Below are 6,555 nucleotides of genomic sequence, written 5' to 3'. Positions count from 1 at the left end.
AATATCATGAAAGTACCAAAATGAATGTGTACATCATCATCATCATCGTGCAGAAGTGCATCCCTAAACAAAGATATGTGTGAAGACTAACTTGTGTTCTTTCACCAATTGAGCTTCATCCATTTTGATGACAAATATGAGCTTTCCATTGCAATCTGTACAACTGTATGTGGCCACATCAATGTCAGCAAAGCATACAGGACACACTGATCGTGCCACCATGTGGTGGGTCATGCAATGGAGATGTACGATGTGGCTGCACCCTAGTCTAAACCACCCTATGGTGTCAAAATCCTCGTGGCAAAGGACGCAAGTGGCAGTAGGAAGCATGGCTATGACTGGTGCATCTATGAGTGTCCTAGTCGATACATCTACAGGAGAAGCGGGGTATAGGGCCACACTAGGGTCGATCCTATGGTGAGATGGATCACGACTAATATGTCTCAACTACAAAATATAGTGCTCCGCTCAATGGTAGGCTATGTGTGTCCAAATCCTCTACTCCTCCAAATTTGCCTCTAATAGTCATACATGAGACTCCATATCCTGTCGCAATAGATGTTCGCATACATGGTGAGAATTAACCAAAAAACTTCAGTTCAAAACACGCAATAAAAAAATAAACTAAAATAATTAGAATAACTAACCTCATCCCTAGACTCGACCAACAATGCCTCCAACTCTGCAATCCGTGCTTCTCGAGTCTCCAACTCATGTTGAGGTGGTGTAGATGTGGGAGGTGGTGTAGATGTGGGAGGCTCCATAGATGTGGGAGATGGGGGAGGTGGAATTGAAAGTGATCTCGATAGGGCAGAGACCATGTCGTGCAAGGATGAGGCCACTGAATGAACATCCCCCCTAATCTGTCCTCCAATAGCTCGCAATGCTGGTGCAGGGATAGTGTGTAGCTCTGGTGCCTCACGTTGACATTGAACACCTATAGTCTTACGCTCCTGACGCCCCATCCTACCATGTCCCGCCGCTCGTGATCTTGGACGGGTACTAAGATAGTCTACCCAATGACCAAGCACAAACTCGGCATATAGCTGCATGGCAAATGACCTGGCTATCTGATGGTTGTGAGGTAATCAACCACCATTCGCAGCGAGATATCTCGGATAAATGTGTGGTACGATGACGGGGTTCCTACAACATAAAATATAAAAGGACTGCCCTAGTCGTGGTCGCATCGCCTCAGTGTGACCATCCCAAAACATATCCTCTAAGGCCTACCTATGAGGTGACTCACGCTCAAACAACTCTCGAATGGCTCTCCAATCCAAGCCATGACCACCGATCTCTACCTCAGCCTCCTGTGCCTGAAAGGTATCCAAAACGTCCTCAACTGTGTCTAATCGACCTAGAGCATCAATGACTGAATCTAGACTCACAACCAAGTGAGGGGGTGCCCTAGCATCCTGCAGTGCCCTCATCTCAACTCTCAAAATCGCTATCTACATATGAACAGTGGTGCCTGAACCTGCACGGTGGCTGGCGCATGCACAAAAAAAACATGGAAATTAATATTCTATTTGGGTAATGAAAATTAATATTCTATTCAATGGGACTTAATAATCTATTTGGGTAATGAAAACTTTTAGCTAGCCAATTTTGATTGAATTTTTGCAAAAGCTCATGACAAGGTTTCATGGAATCACATAAGTCTTTGTATTTGTCTATGTAACTATATCCATAGATAGATCTATAACCTTCCCTAGTTCCCTATTTCTATAGTTTCACGTGCCACCTAAAGGGATTGCTAGCCACATGATCTACCCTCTCCTTGCATCAACCTCTCGCACCATATGATTTGAAAATGATGTGTACGTAAATGTATTGTTCAAATCATCCTATTTGTTTAATTGATTACACTTGGTCACGTACTCCTTGATGAGGTAGGATGTCGTTGGGATTTAGATGTTATTGAAAAAGGGATTTAGATGTGCATCCTTAGTCTTATTTCATTTTCAAAGAAATTTTAAACTTTGTGTTAAAGATGCTACACTCCCCTAATTTGAAAAATAATATAAAAACTAATTTAATCTCTCTTTTAAAATAAACGAATTAGATGATTTTAAAAAATAAAATATATATGTCTTGACATTTAAATAAAAACTTCAATAGCTTGAAAAATAATATAAAAGCTACTTTAAAATCTTATTTTCTTTTTTTTAATAGATGATTTCTAAAAATAAAATTTAAACGTTTTTATATTTATTCAAAACTTCACTAATTTAAAAGCCAACATAAAAACTACTTTAATCTCCTTTTTTTTAAAATAGATGATTTTAAAAAAGAAAATATATACGTTTTTTATATTTAAATAAAAACTTCACTAACTTAAATTATATAAAAGCTACCTTAAACTCTTATTTTGTTTTTTTCTTAAAGATGACTTTAAACGTTTTTTATTTAAATAAAAAAAGAACTAATTTAAAAAATAACATAAAAACTACTTTAATCTCTCTTTTTTTAAATAGATTCAATTTTAAAAAATAAAATATATACGTTTTTTACATTTAAATAAAAACTTCACTAACTTAAATAATATAAAAGCTACCTTAAACTCTTATTTTCTTTTTTTCTTAAAGATGATTAAAAAAAATAAAATTTAAACATTTTTTTATTTAAATTAAAAAAGGACTAATTTAAAAAATAACTAAAAACTACTTGATCTCTTTTTTTTTAATAGATGATTTTTAAAAACAAAATATATACATTTTTTACATTTAAATAAAAACTTCACTAACTTAAATAATATAAAAGCTACTTTAAACTCTTATTTTCTTTTTTTCGTAAAGATGATTTTTAAAAATAAAATTTAAACATTAAAAAAAAAAAAGCTAACATAGACACTACTTTAATCTCTTTTTTTTTTAATAGATGATTTTAAAAAATAAAATAAATATGTTTTTTACATTTAAATAAAAACTTCACTAACTTAAATAATATAAAACCTACCTTAAACTCTTATTTTCTTTTTTTCTTAAACACCTATTTCATTAATTTTGGAACTTTTTCTATTGTTTTTGGACGAAGCCCAAAAATCCTTCGCAAATGAAAACTTTACTTTGTGAAAATATCCTTCCCAAATCAAAATTTTACTTTCTGAAAATATTCTTCCCAAATCAAAAGTTCACTTTGTGACACTATCATATTCACATAAAAATATTATTTTTTCAATCTATACTTTTGCACCAACATGCAAGAATTTGAAATAATCCTTTATTAGAAATTCTAGCTATATCTAAGTTATTTGTTAATTTAATTATTTTTAATATTTTTCCTTGATGTTGTTATTTGTTAATTTAATTATTTTTAATATTTTTCCTTGACGTTTTTCCTTGACATGATAAATTTATAAATCCATGAAAGGAGACTTAAATATTTCATGAAAATAACATTGTCACTCGCAATATGCACAAAATTTTTAAAACTTTTAATAAATAGAAAAAATACATGATGCCATAAGACCCAAGTTTTGTATTGAACCAAAGAGGTATAATAGCAATTATAGCTATTATTATATGATTACATTGAGAGACGTTGCTCTCAGCTAGAGTCTTTATATCCAAAATGATATAGATTGAACATATGTTTACAATTTAAATTGTTGCTCTTAAAGAGCCTCAATTCGTGCCATCTGCATAATATGACTCCCCATTGTCTTATTGCTCAATGTCACGACAATCCCTTGCCAGGTGCCATTTGCATAATTTGACTCCCACTTGTCTTGCTAAGCCTTGCCCCTTGGGTGCATTGACTCCCCATTGTCTTATTGCTCAATGCGATAGTCCCTTGCCAGGTGCCATCTGCATTAACTCCCTATTGTCTTGCCAAGCCTTGACCCTTGGGTGACATCCAGTGCAAAATACAGGTGCCATCTGCATTAACTCCCACAAGTTGTCTTGCCAAGCCTTGCCCCTTGGGTGCATTGACTCCCCATTATCGTATTGCTCAATGTGATAGTCCCTTGCCAGGTGCCATCTGCATTAACTCCCTATTGTATTGGCAAGCCTTGACCCTTGGGTGACATCTAGTGCATATTTTGACTCTCATTTGACATAGGAGGTGATGACTCTGATTATAATTGTCTTAGATTGGCTTCTTGCCTAGTACCCAAATAAAATCCTTCAATGGACTTACATGACCCATTTAGAGAGAGGTTGTGGATGAAGACAAACATGATGATGCCTTCTTTGATAATTATGGCTCGCAGGGTTATGAAAAAAGGCCACTACGACAATACTTAGCGGTATGAACTCTCTATTTCTCAACTAAATACAATTTTTTAAATAAGATTTAGATTTAAAGATAATGAATCTAATCTCTCATATTTGTTTACAAGCAATAGAGGGAGAAGAAATGGATGAAGTCAATATGGAGGCACTCACTTCTACTTCAACAATGCAACCACCTCTAAATTTGATTGAAGAATCCCATGAGCACAAGAGCTTTAAAGACACCATGGAAAAGCAGAATGAACCCAAACATAGAATACAAGTTATGACAGAGACCCATTTTGCAAATTTAGCTGCATTGGATAAAATGGAGAGCTCATTTGAAGTTAGGATCGTTTTGAAACGAGAACCTCAGTATTTGAGCTTTGGTAGAGAGGAGGTTTCAATCCTCTCCAATCCTTTAAAAGAGGTTAATGACAATGTTATCTTGGCCATTCTCAGGTAACGTTTGTTTATTTGTTGCTACTTCAATGAGCTAACATTTGTTTATTTATTTACAGTGTAGTTATATATCAGTTTCCTAGTGCAGAATGCAAATCAATTCTACGAGCTAATGTTTGTTTATTTCTTGGTGCAGTGTAGTTATTTCTCAGCTTCCTAGTGCAGTTGCAGCATCGTGTCTACATGCTCGATGCTCTCCTTTCTTCTATTCTTAGCTCTCCTCAAAAGACTATAGAAGATGTTTGTACTTGGTTAAGCCCTTTGAATTTAGATGGGGTGCGAGTCATCTTTATGCCTTATCATGAGGCATAAGTATCAACTCTAACCTTATTTTTACTATTTCTTTAGCAAGTTTGTGTAAAACAATAATCTTTTTTATTATGGTCGTGTAGCACACATTGGAGTCTGATCGTTTGGGACCTTGAACTCAACCGTTTATGGTTTGTGAATTCAATGGAAGGCTATCATGCCAACTCCCCAAGGTAATTATTCTCTTAATATTTTTAATACTTTCTTATTTTGTATCTTATGATCATGACATATTAATATATTTAATATGTCATGATGGACAGTGCTGCATATCGGCTAGTATCTACTATCAGAACAACCACGGAGCAACAAGACCAAGTAGAATTCAAAAGACGTCTGCCAGTGGAGCAAAAAGATGGGCACAGCTGTGGGTGGAGAGTTGCCTACAACTGCATGTTGTTTCTTAGAGAGATTTTTGATTTCGAATTACCAGTCAAAATGGAATCATATACAGAAGCCGATCTGCTAGCATTTCAGGCTGAGAGTATTCAACGTCTAATTGCTACCATTGGGAAACAATCTAAAAATATGACTACATTATAGCATGTATAAAACCTTATCTTTATACTTGTATGCTTGTTCAAGCCTTTAATTAAGATGTGTAAATCTCATAACTTTTTTCTATTTTCCTCCAAGAGGAGAAGAGACTGAGTCTAATGAAAGCATGCTATCTATGATACTTCTATGATTATTTAAACCTTTATTTTTATTTGGGATGTGTAAATCTCATAACTTTTTAAAATTTTCCTCCAAGAGGAGGAGAGATTCACTCTAATGAAAGCATGTATGAAACCTTACTTTTTAAATTTTTGCTCCAAGCAGAGGAGAGACTCACTCTAATGAAAGCATGTATGAAACCTTATCTGCTTGTTTAAGCCTTTATTTGGGATGTGGCACATCGCATAACTTTTTTATATTTTTATAGCAGAAGGAGGATGTAGAAGACATAGCAAGTGAAGAAGAATATGATGTAGACTACTCTCTCAATAAGATGAGTCATGAAAATATGAATCTATTGGAGCAGATTGGAAGTTCATTCACCGCTATGTTGTTGATTCGACAACAACCTCATTTTTTTGAATTTGGTGAAGAGGAGATTTCAATCCTCTTGAATCCTAAGAAAGAGGTTAATGTCAAAGTCATTACAACCATCCTCAGGTTTGATGCAACCTTTTCCTTGGCTTTATACTTTGCTTATTTTGATTAAACCCAAGAAGCTAATACTTTTTTTTTAAATATAGTAATGTTATAGCAAATTTTCCGCAAAATATACAAAGCGTTTCATATATGCTCGATATCTCGGAAGTGCTTAATAACAAAGAAGAAACCATAGAGGATGTTTGCAAGTGGTTGAAGCACATTCCTATGAATGACACACAAGTTATTTTTACAGCATATTATGAGAAGTAAGCATCAAACCCTACTTGTTTTTTCTATTGCATTGCTAGAATTGTCTCAAACATAGTAATTATTCTTTATTGATAATGCAGCTCACATTGGAGTCAGGTAGTCATGGACATCTTTGCGAAGAAGTGCTTCTTTGCCAACTCAATGACATCCGTCC

This window comes from Dipteris shenzhenensis, chromosome 21 (assembly GCF_047967505.1).
Source record: "Dipteris shenzhenensis isolate YYH24624 ecotype China chromosome 21, Dip_SZ_1.0, whole genome shotgun sequence".
In the NCBI taxonomy this organism is placed as follows: domain Eukaryota; kingdom Viridiplantae; phylum Streptophyta; class Polypodiopsida; order Gleicheniales; family Dipteridaceae; genus Dipteris; species Dipteris shenzhenensis.
Note: the sequence above shows the minus strand (reverse complement) of the source record.